The sequence below is a fragment of the Triticum urartu genome, chromosome 1A (assembly GCF_056163025.1).
Source record: "Triticum urartu cultivar PI428250 chromosome 1A, HENAU_Tu73, whole genome shotgun sequence".
NCBI classification, from domain to species: domain Eukaryota; kingdom Viridiplantae; phylum Streptophyta; class Magnoliopsida; order Poales; family Poaceae; genus Triticum; species Triticum urartu.
This window is the reverse complement of record NC_141873.1, coordinates 86,232,715-86,245,331: the sequence shown is the minus strand read 5'-3', so window position 1 is coordinate 86,245,331 and position 12,617 is coordinate 86,232,715.

Genomic DNA, 12,617 nt, shown 5'->3' with positions numbered 1-12,617 from the left:
ACGATGTATATCCGAGGAAGAGGGGCGGCAGCTCTTGGCTGAAATTCATGCCGGACTCGGCGATCACCACGCCGTAGCTCGGGCCCTTGTTAGCAAGGCCTTCCATATAGGGTTTTATTGGCCGACGGCCTGAGCAGATGCACATGACCTTGTCCAACGTTGCGTCGGATGCCAACTCTTTGCCAACCAAACCCATATGCCCCCCACTGCCTTACAAACAATCCCCATCACTTGGCCTTTTGCGGTCTAGGGGCTCGATATGGTCGGACCCCTTAAAGGAGGAAATCATAAGAGAAAGTATCTGCTGGTCATGGTGGATAAATTCACTAAGTGAATAGAGGCCAAACCAGTCAAAACGGCCGAAGCGGGGCCAGTAATAGATTTCATATCCGGCGTGGTACAACGTTATGGCATCCCGCACAGTATAATCACCGATAATGGCTCCAATTTTATAGTCGATGAGGTGAAAACCTGGTGCGCTAATCTAGGCATTAAGCTCGATTACGCCTCTGTCTATCACCCGCAGACAAACGGTCAAGTCGAACGGGCTAATGGTCTTATTATGAGCGGCATCAAACCTAGACTAGTGCGGTCTTTGAAGGAATCGAACAAGCACTGGGTGGAGGAACTTGACTCCATACTCTAGGGGCTGCGGACCACGCCCAACCGCACTACCGGATATACACCCTTCTTCATGGTGTACGGTGCGGACGCAGTGTTACCCTACAATATTATTCATGATTCACCTCGAGTGTGTATGTACGAAGAGGGAGAAGCCGAGCTTGATCGGCAGGACAGCTTAGATGCCTTGGAGGAGGAGCGCGACGTCGCAAAAGCCCGTTCCACATTTTATCAACAGCAGGCTCGCAGGTATCAAAGTAGAGAAGTGCGGGCCAAGACGTATAACGTCGGTGAACTTGTTCTATGCTTGCCGGAGAATAAAAAGGACAAGCTCAAGCCCATGTGGGAGGGTCCCTTCATCATTGATGAAGTTCTCACCGGAGGAGCGTACCGCCTACGTGATGCGTCGGATAATCACCTAGAGGCGAATCCGTGGAATGCGGCCAGACAACGACGATTTTATGCCTAACGCCGAACTCTGTGTTCATTTCCTCCCTCCTGTTATTATCATCATTTGTTTTTCCTATCTTTTCGTTTTTTTACCTTTTTTCCATTTTCTCTTTAGCCCTACGGCTTTAGTATGGCTAGATTATCCCTACCTGATGCGTCCATCTCTAAATATGTACGTTCATTATACCTGGGGGCTTCTCGTACAGAAGCTTTCAACTATTCTTCGAGCATCAAGCTCAGCACATATGCATTTTTTCCATATGTACCTTTTCTTCGCCATTATATGCATTGATATGACTTAAGTTTTGGCAAAGCTGGGTTGCCTGGCTCCTGTGCTTATGCCCTACGTTCCCCGTCTAGGGCATAAAGGGAGCACCTCTGCGATTGTTACTGCCGGGTCATCCGGATGTGTACCTCAGACTGGATGAAGCCGAAAGCTAGCGTTCTTAAGGGAATATTCGGTCAGTGAATTAAAGGTGTTTCCGCATTCACAACATTGTGAACCCCAGATGTTACTTACTCTACGATTTTTTCAATCACAGTTCGGACATGCACATTAAATGCATGCACGCCCAGGGAAAGGAACCCTTAACGGAACTATTCTCTCTGGAAGATGTTTCTTACATAATGTAATATAACATAACTAGCCGGATACACATTGTCTGTTCGAGCAATTATGACCCATACGCCTAGTTTCCGCGCATACCCCGGTATATTATACCGCTAGGGTATTTGGAAACACTCCGCACCTTCGGGTCTAGAGGTTGAAGCGAAAAGGTCGGCGATGACAATTGTCTTTATTATCCAGCTAGAATGAAAGTACTGATAACCCACAAGTATAGGGGATTGCAACAGTTTTTGAGGGTAGAGTATTCAACCCAAATTTATTGATTCAACACAAGGGGAACCAAAGAATATTCTCAAGTATTAGAAGCTGGGTTGTCAATTCAACCACACCTGGAAACTTAATATCTGCAGCAAAGTATTTAGTAGCAAAGTAATATGATAGTAGTGGTAACGGTAGCAAAAGGTAACAGTAACAAAAGTAATGTTTTTGATATTTTGTAGTGATGATAGCAATAGCAATGGAAAAGTAAATAAGTGGAGAACAATATATGGAAAGCTTGTAGGCAATGGATCGGTGATGGATAATTATGCCGGATGCGGTTCATCATGTAACACAGGGTGACACAGAACTAGGTCTAGTTCATTGATATAATGTAGGCATGTATTCCGAACATAGTCATACGTGCTTATGGAAAAGAACTTGCATGACATCTTTTGTCCTACCCTCCCGTGGCAGCGTGGTCCTTACGGAAACTAAGGGATATTAAGGCCTCCTTTTAATAGAGAACTGGAACAAAGCATTAACACATAGTGAATACATGAACTCCTCAAACTACGGTCATCACCGGCAAGTATCCCGATTATTGTCACTTCGGGGTTAACGGATCCTAACACATAATAGGTGACTATAGACTTGCAAGATAGGATCAAGAACACTCGTATATTGATGAAAACATAATAGTTTCAGATCTGAAATCATGGAACTCGGGCCCTAGTGACAAGCATTAAGCATAGCAAAGTCATAGCAACATCAATCTCAGAACATAGTGGACACTAGGGATCAAACCCTAACAAAACTAACTCGATTACATGATAGATCCCATCCAAACCATCACCGTCCAGCAAGCCTACAATGGAATTACTCACCCACGGCGGTGAACATCATGAAATTGGTGATGGAGGATTGTTGATGATGACGATGGCGACGGATTCCCCTCTCCGGAGCCTCGAACGGACTCCAGATCAGCCCTCCCGAGAGGTTTTAGGACTTGGCGATGGCTCCGTATCTTAAAACGTGATGATTTCTTCTCTTTGATTTTTTTCTCCCTGAAACTCAATATATGGAGGTGGAGTTGGAGTCGGAGAGGCAACAGGGGGGTCACGAGGTAGGGGGCATGCCCCCCACCCTCGTAGAGAGATGGTGGCCCCCTGGCCTTCATCTTTGGCAGATATTTTTCTTATTTTCTGAAAAGTGCCTCCGTGAAGTTTCAGGTCATTCCGAGAATGTTTGCTCCTGCACATAAATAACACCATGGTAATTCTGCTGAAAACAGCGTCAGTCCAGGTTAGTTCCATTCAAATCATGCAAGTTAGAGTCCAAAACAAGGGCAAAAGTGTTTTTAAAAGTAGATACATTGGAGACGTATTAACTCCCCCAAGCTTAAACCTTTGCTTGTCCTCAAGAAATTTAGTTGACAAACTGAAAGTGATAAAGAAAAACTTTTACAAACTCTGTTTGCTCTTGTTGTAAATATGTAAAGCCAGCATTCAAGTTTTCAGCAAAGATTATAACTAACCACATTTGCAATAACGCATAGGTCTCAAGTTTACTCATATCAATAGCATAATCAACTAGCGAGGCATAATAATAAATCTCGGATGACAACACTTTCTCAAAAGCAATCATAATATGATATAACAGGATGGTATCTTGCTAGCCCTTTCTAAGACCGCAAAACATAAATGTAGAGCACCTTTAAAGACCAAGGACTGACTAGACACTGTAATTCATGGATCTTTAAGAAGAAGACAGACGCGAATGGTAATGTAACCATCTATAAAGCTCAGCTTGTCACTAAGGGTTATCGACAAGTTCAAGGGGTTGACTACGATGAGACTTTCTCACCCGTAGCGAATCTGAAGTCCGTCCGAATCATGTTAGCAATCGCCGCATTCTATGATTATGAGATATGGCAAATGGACGTCAAAACGGCATTCCTTAATGGTTTCCTTAAGGAAGAATTGTATATGATGCAGCGGGAAGGTTTTATCGATCCTAAGAATGCTGACAAGGTGTGCAGGCTCCAACGCTCGATTTATGGGCTGGTGCAAGCGTCTCGGAGTTGGAACATTCGTTTTGATGAGATGATCAAAGCATTTGGGTTTACGTAGACTTATGGAGAAGCCTGCATTTACAAGAAAGTGAGTGGGAGCTCTGTAGCATTTCTCATATTGTATGTGGATGACATACTGTTGATGGGAAATGATATAGAATTCTTGGAAAGCATAAAGGCCTATTTGAAGAAGTGTTTTTCAATGAAGGATCTTGGAGAAGCTGCTTACATATTAGGCATCAAGATCTATAGAGATAGATCAAGACGCCTCATTGGTCTTTCACAGAGTACGTACCTTGACAAGATATTGAAGAAGTTCAATATGGATCAGTCAAAGAAGGGGTTCTTGCCTGTATTGCAAGGTACGAGATTGAGCACGGCTTAATGCCCGACCATGACAGAAGATAGAGAAAAGATGAGTGTCGTCCCCTATGCCTCGGCCATAGGGTCTATCATGTATGCTATGATGTGTACCAGACCTGATGTAAACCTTGCCGAAAGTTTGGTAGGAACGTACCAAAGTAATCCCAGCATGGAACACTGGACAGCGGTCAAGAATATCCTGAAGTACCTAAAGAGGACTAAGGATATGTTTCTCGTTTATGGAGGTGACAAAGAGCTCGTCGTAAAGGGTTACGTCGATGCTAGCTTCGACACAGATCTGGATGACTCTAAGTCACAAACCGGATACGTGTATATTTTGAATGGTGGGGCAGTAAGCTGGTGCAGTTGCAAGAAAAGTGTTGTGGCAGGATCTACATGTGAGGTGGAGTACATGGCAGCCTCGGAGGCAGCACAAGAGGCAATCTGGGTGGAGTTCATTACCGACCTAGGAGTCATGCCCAATGCGTCGGGCCCGATGACTCTCTTCTGTGACAACACTGCATCTATTGCCCTTGCCAAGGAGCCCAGGTTTCACAGGAAGACCAGGCATATCAAGCGTCGCTTCAACTCCATTCGTGAAAGTGTTCAAAATAGAGACATAGATATTTGTAAAGTACATACGGACCTGAATGTGGCAGATCCGTTGACTAAACCTCTCCCTAGAGCAAAACATTATCAACACAAGAACTGCATGGGTGTTCAATTCATCACAATATAACTAGACTATTGACTCTAGTGCAAGTGGGAGACTGTTGGAAATATGCCCTAGAGGCAATAATAAAATGGTTATTATTATATTTCTTTGTTCATGATAATTGTCTATTGTTCATGCTATAATTGTGTTATCTGGAAATCGTAATACATGTGTGAATACATAGACCACAACACGTCCCTAGTGAGCCTCTAGTTGACTAGCTCGTTGATCAAAAGATAGTCATGGTTTCCTGACTATGGACATTCGATGTCATTGATAACGGGATCGCATCATTAGGAGAATGATGTGATGGACAAGACCCAATCCTAAGCATAGCTCAAAGATCGTGTAGTTCGTTTGCTATAGCTTTTCTAAATGTCAAGTATCATTTCCTTAGACCATGAGATTGTGCAACTCCCGGATACTGTAGGGGTGCTTTGGGTGTGCCAAACGTCACAACATAACTGGGTGACTATAAAGGTACACTACAGGTATCTCCGAAAGTGTCTGTTGGGTTGGCACGAATCGAGACTGGGATTTGTCACTCCGTATGACGGAGAGTTACCTCTGGGCCCACTCGGTAATGCATCATCATAATGAGCTCAATGTGACCAAGTGGTTGATCACGGGATCATGCATTACGGTACGAGTAAAGTGACTTGCCAGTAACGAGATTGAACGAGGTATTGGGATACCGACGATCGAGTCTCGGGCACGTAACGTACCGATTGACAAAGGGAATTGTATACGGGATTGATCAAATCCTCGACATTGTGGTTCATCCGATGAGATCATCGAGGAGCATGTGGGAGCCAACATGGGTATCCAGATCCCGCTGTTGGTTATTGACCGGAGAGTCATCTCGGTCATGTCTGCGTGTCTCCCGAACCCGTAGGGTCTACACACTTAAGGTTCGGTGACGCTAGGGTTGTTGAGATATTAGTATACGGTAACCCGAAAGTTGTTCGGAGTCCCGGATGAGATCCCGGGCGTCACGAGGAGTTCCGGAATGGTCCGGAGGTGAAGATTTATATATAGGAAGTCAAGTTTCGGCCATCGGGAAGGTTGTCGAGGTAATCGGTATTGTACCGGGACCACCGAAAGGGTCCCGGGGGTCCATCGGGTGGGGCCACCTATCCCGGAGGGCCCCATGGGCTGAAGTGGGAGGGGAACCAGCCCCAGATGGGCTGGTGCGCCCCCCCCCCATGGGCCTCCCCTGTGCCTTGGGTTGGAAACCCTAGGGGTGGGGGCGCCCCACTTGGCTTGGGGGGCACTCCACCCCCCTTGGCCGGCGCCCCCCTTGGAGATGGCATCTCCTAGGGCCGGCGCCCCCTAGGGGTCCTATAAATAGTGGGGGGGAGGGAGGGCAGCCGCACCCTAACCCCTGGCGCCTCCCTCTCCCTCCCGTGACACCTCTCCTCGCAGTGCTCGGTGAAGCCCTGCCGAGATCGCCGTAGTTTCCACCACCACGCCGTCGTGCTGCTGGATCTCCATCAACCTCTCCTTCCCCCATGCTGGATCAAGTTGGAGGAGACATCTTCCCAACTGTACGTGTGTTGAACGCGGAGGTGCCGTCCGTTCGGCGCTAGGTCATTGGTGATTTGGATCACGACGAGTACGACTCCATCAACCCCGTTCTCTTGAACGCTTCCGCGCGCGATCTACAAGGGTATGTAGATGCACTCCCCTCTCCCTCGTTGCTAGATGACTCCATAGATTGATCTTGGTGATGCTTAGAAAATTTTAAAATTCTGCTACGTTCCCCAACAGTGGCATCATGAGCTAGGTCTATGCGTAGTTTCTATGCACGAGTAGAACACAAAGCAGTTGTGGGTGTGGATATTGTCAATTTGCTTGCCGTTACTAGTCTTATCTTGATTCGGCGGCATCGTGGAATGAAGCGGCCCGGACCGACCTTACATGTACGCTTACGTGAGACTAGTTCCACCGATTGACATGCACTAGTTGCATAAGGTGACAAGCGGGTGTCTGTCTCTCCCACTTTAGTCGGATCGGATTCGATGAAAAGGGTCCTTATGAAGGGTAAATAGAAATTGGCATATCACGTTGTGGCTTTAGCGTAGGTAAGAAACGTTCTTGCTAGAAACCTATGGCATCCACGTAAAAACTTGCAACAACAATTAGAGGACGTCTAACTTGTCTTTGCAGCATGTGCCGTGTGATGTGATATGGCCAAAAGGATGTGATGAATTATATATGTGATGTATGAGATTGATCATGTTCTTGTAATAGGAATCACGACTTGCATGTCGATTAGTATGACAACCGGCAGGAGCCATAGGAGTTGTCTTAATTTATTTATGACCTGCGTGTCAACATAAACGTCATGTAATTACTTTACTTTATTGCTAAAGCGTTAGCCATAGTAGTAGAAGTAATAGATGACGAGACAACTTCAAGAAGACACGATGATGGAGATCATGATGATGGAGATCATGGTGTCATGCCGGTGACAACGATGATCATTAAGCCCCAAAGATGGAGATCAAAAGGAGCAAATGATATTGGCCATATCATGTCACTATTTGATTGCATGTGATGTTTATCATGTTTTGCATCTTATTTTCTTAGAACGACGATAGCTTAAATAAGATGATCCCTCGTAATAATTTCAAGAAAGTGTTCCCCCTAATTGTATACCGTTGTGAAGGTTCGTTGTTTCGAAGCACCATGTGATGATCGGGTGTGATAGATTCTAACGTTTGAATACAACAGGTGTAAGCCAGATTTACATACGCAATACACTTAGGTTGACTTGACGAGCCTAGCATGTACAAACATGGCCTCGGAACACGGAAGACCGAAAGGTCGAGCATGAGTCGTATAAAAGATACGATCAACATGAAGATGTTCACCGATGTTGACTAGTCCGTCTCACGTGATGATCAGACACGGCCTAGTTGACTCGGATCATGTTTCACTTAGATGACTAGAGGGATGTCTATCTGAGTGGGATTTCATTGAATAATTTGATTAGATGAACTTAATTATCATGAACTTAGTCTAAAATCTTTACACTATGTCTTGTAGATCAAGTGGCCCACGCTAATGTTGCCCTCAACTTCAACGCGTTCCTAGAGAAAACCAAGCTGAAAGATGATGGCAGCAACTATACGGACTGGGTCCAGAACCTGAGGATCATCCTCATAGCTGCCAAGAAAGATTATGTCCTAGAAGCACCACTAGGTGACGCACCCATCCCAGAGAACCAAGACATTATGAATGCTTGGCAGTCACGTGCTGATGATTACTCCCTCGTTTAGTGCGGCATGCTTTACAGCTTAGAACCGGGGCTCCAAAAGCGTTTTGAGAGACACGGAGCATATGAGATGTTCGAAGAGCTGAAAATGGTTTTCCAAGCTCATGCCCAGGTCGAGAGATATGAAGTCTCCGACAAGTTCTTCAGTTGTAAGATGGAGGAAAATAGTTCTGTCAGTGAGCACATACTCAAAATGTCTGGGTTGCATAATCGCTTGACTCAGTTGGGAGTTAATCTCCCGGATGACGCGGTCATTGACAGAATCCTTCAGTCGCTTCCACTGAGCTACAAGAGCTTTGTGATGAACTTCAACATGCAGGGGATGGAAAAGACCATTCCTGAGGTATACTCAATGCTGAAATCAGCGGAGGTGGAAATCAAAAAGGAACATCAAGTGTTGATGGTGAATAAAACCACTAAGTTCAAGAAAGGCAAGGGTAAAAAGAACTTCAAGAAGGACGGCAAGGGAGTTGCCGCGCCCGGTAAGCAAGCTGCCGGGAAGAAGTCAAAGAATGGACCCAAGCCTGAGACTGATTGTTTTTATTGCAAGGGAAGTGGTCACTGGAAGCGGAACTGCCCCAAAATACTTAGCGGAAAAGAAGGCCGGCAACACTAAAGGTATATGTGATATACATGTAATTGATGTGTACCTTACCACTACTCATAGTAGCTCCTGGGTATTTGATACTGGTGCGGTTGCTCACATTTGTAACTCAAAGCAGGAGCTGCGGAATAAGCGGAGACTGGCGAAGGATGAGGTGACGATGCGTGTCGGGAATGGTTCCAAGGTCGATGTGATCGCCGTCGGCACGCTGCCTCTACATTTACCTACGGGATTAGTTTTAAACCTCAATAATTGTTATTTAGTGCCAGCTTTGAGCATGAACATTGTATCAGGATCTCGTTTAATTCGAGATGGCTACTCATTTAAATCCGAGAATAATGGTTGTTCTATTTATATGAGAGATATGTTTTATGGTCATGCTCCGCTGGTGAATGGTTTATTCTTAATGAATCTCGAGCGTAATGTTACACATATTCATAGTGTGAATACCAAAAGATGTAAGGTTGATAATGATAGTACCACATACTTGTGGCACTGCCGCCTTGGTCACATATGTGTCAAATGCATGAAGAAGCTCCATGCAGATGGACTTTTGGAGTCTCTTGATTACGAATCATTTCACACGTGCGAACCATGCCTCATGGGTAAAATGACCAAGACTCCGATCTCAGGAACAACGGAGCGAGCAACCAACTTATTGGAAATCATACATACTGATGTGTGCGGTCCAATGAGTGTTGAGGCTCGCAGTGGCTATCGTTATGTTCTCACCCTCACTGATGACTTGAGTAGATATGGGTATGTCTACTTAATGAAACACAAGTCTGAGACCTTTGAAAAGTTCAAGGAATTTCAGAGTGAGGTCGAATCAACGTGACAGGAAAATCAAGTTCTTGCGATCAGATCGTGGGGGAGAATACTTGAGTCACGAATTTGGCACACACTTAAGGAAATGTGGAATAGTTTCACAACTCACGCCGCCTGGAACACCTCAGCGTAATGGTCTGTCCGAACATCATAATCGCACTCTATTGGATATGGTGCGATCTATGATGTCTCTTACCGATTTACCGCTGTCATTTTGGGGCTATGCTTTAGAGACTGCCGCATTCAATTTAAATAGGGCTCCGTCGAAATCCGTTGAGACGACACCGTATGAATTATGGTTTGGGAAGAAACCTAAGCTGTCGTTTCTAAAAGTTTGGGGATGCGATGCTTATGTCAAGAAACTTCAACCTGAACAGCTCGAACCCAAGTCGGAAAAATGCGTCTTCATAGGATACCCTAAAGAAACTATTGGGTATACCTTCTACCTCAGATCCAAAGGCAAGATCTTTGTTGCCAAGAATGGATCCTTTCTAGAGAAAGAGTTTCTCTTGAAAGAAATAAGTGGGAGGAAAGTAGAACTCGATGAAGTATTACCTCTTGAACCGGTAAGTGGCGCAGCTCAAGAAAATGTTCCTGAGGTGCCTGCACCGACTAGAGAGGAAGTTAATGATGATGATCATGAAACTTCAGATCAAGTTGCTACTGAACTTTGTAGGTCCACAAGGACACGTTCCGCACCAGAGTGGTACGGCAACCCTGTCCTGGAAATCATGTTGTTAGACAATGGTGAACCTTCGAACTATGAAGAAGCAATGGCAGGTGCAGATTCTGACAAATGGCTGGAAGCAATGAAATCCGAGATAGGATCCATCTATGAAAACGAATTATGGACTTTGACTGACTTGCCCAATGATCGGCGAGCCATAGAAAATAAATGGATCTTTAAGAAGAAGACAAACGCGGATGGTAATGTAACCATCTATAAAGCTCGGCTTGTCGCTAAGGGTTATTGACAAGTTCAAGGGGTTGACTACGATGAGACTTTCTCACCCGTAGCGAAGCTGAAGTCTGTCCAAATCATGTTAGCAATTGCCGCATTCTATGATTATGAGATATGGCAAATGGACGTCAAAACGGCATTCCTTAATGGTTTCCTTAAGGAAGAATTGTATATGATGCAGACGGAAGGTTTTGTCGATCCTAAGAATGCTGGCAAGGTGTGCAGACTCCAACGCTCGATTTATGGGCTGGTGCAAGCGTCTCGGAGTTGGAACATTCGTTTTGATGAGATGATCAAAGTGTTTGGGTCTACGCAGACTTATGGAGAAGCCTGCATTTACAAGAAAGTGAGTGGGAGCCCTGTAGCATTTCTCATATTGTATGTGGATGACATACTGTTGATGGGAAATGATATAGAATTCTTGGAAAGCATAAAGGCCTATTTGAACAAGTGTTTTTCAATGAAGGATCTTGGAGAAGCTGCTTACATATTAGGCATCAATATCTATAGAGATAGATCGAGACGCCTCATTGGTCTTTCACAGAGTACGTACCTTGACAAGATATTAAAGAAGTTCAATATGGATCAGTCAAAGAAGGGGTTCTTGCCTGTATTGCAAGGTACAAGATTGAGCACGGCTCAACGCCCGACCACGGCAGAAGATAGAGAAAAGATAAGTGTCGTCCCCTATGCCTTGTCCATAGGGTCTATCATGTATGCTATGCTGTGTACCAGACCTGATGTAAACCTTGCTGTAAGTTTGGTAGCAAGGTACCAAAGTAATCCCAACATGGAACACTGGATAGCGGTCAAGAATATCCTGAAGTACCTGAAGGGGACTAAGGATATGTTTCTCGTTTATGGAGGTGACGGAGAGCTCGTCGTAAAGGGTTACGTCGATGCTAGCTTTGACACAAATCTGGATGGCTCTAACTCACAAACCGGATATGTGTATATTTTGAATGGTGGGGCAGTAAGCTGGTGCAGTTGCAAGCAAAGCGTTGTGGCGGGATCTACATGTGAGGCGGAGTACATGGCAGCCTCGGAGGCAGCACAAGAGGCAATCTGGGTGAAGGAGTTCATTACCGACCTAGGAGTCATGCCCAATGCGTCGGGCCCGATGACTCTCTTCTGTGACAACACTGGAGCTATTGCCCTTGCCAAGGAGCCCAGGTTTCACAGGAAGACCAGGCATATCAAGCGTCGCTTCAACTCCATTCGTGAAAGTGTTCAAAATGGAAACATAGATATTTGTAAAGTACATACGGACTTGAATGTGGAAGATCCGTTGACTAAACCTCTCCCTAGAGCAAAACATGATCAACACCAGAACTGCATGGGTGTTCGATTCATCACAATGTAACTAGACTATTGACTCTAGTGCAAGTGGGAGACTATTGGAAATATGCCCTAGAGGCAATAATAAAATGGTTATTATTATATTTCTTAGTTCATGATAATTGTCTATTGTTCATGCTATAATTGTGTTATCTGGAAATCGTAATACATGTGTGAATACATAGACCACAACACGTCCCTAGTGAGCCTCTAGTTGACTAGCTCGTTGATCAAAAGATATTCATGGTTTCCTGACTATGGACATTGGATGTCATTGATAACGGGATCACATCATTAGGAGAATGATGTGATGGACAAGACCCAATCCTAAGCATAGCTCAAAGATCGTGTAGTTCGTTTGCTATAGCTTTTCTGAATGTCAAGTATCATTTCCTTAGACCATGAGATTGTGCAACTCCCGGATACCGTAGGAGTGCTTTGGGTGTGCCAAACGTCACAACGTAACTGGGTGACTATAAAGGTACACTACGGGTATCTCCGAAAGTGTCTGTTGGGTTGTCACGAATCGAGACTGGGATTTGTCACTTCGTATGACG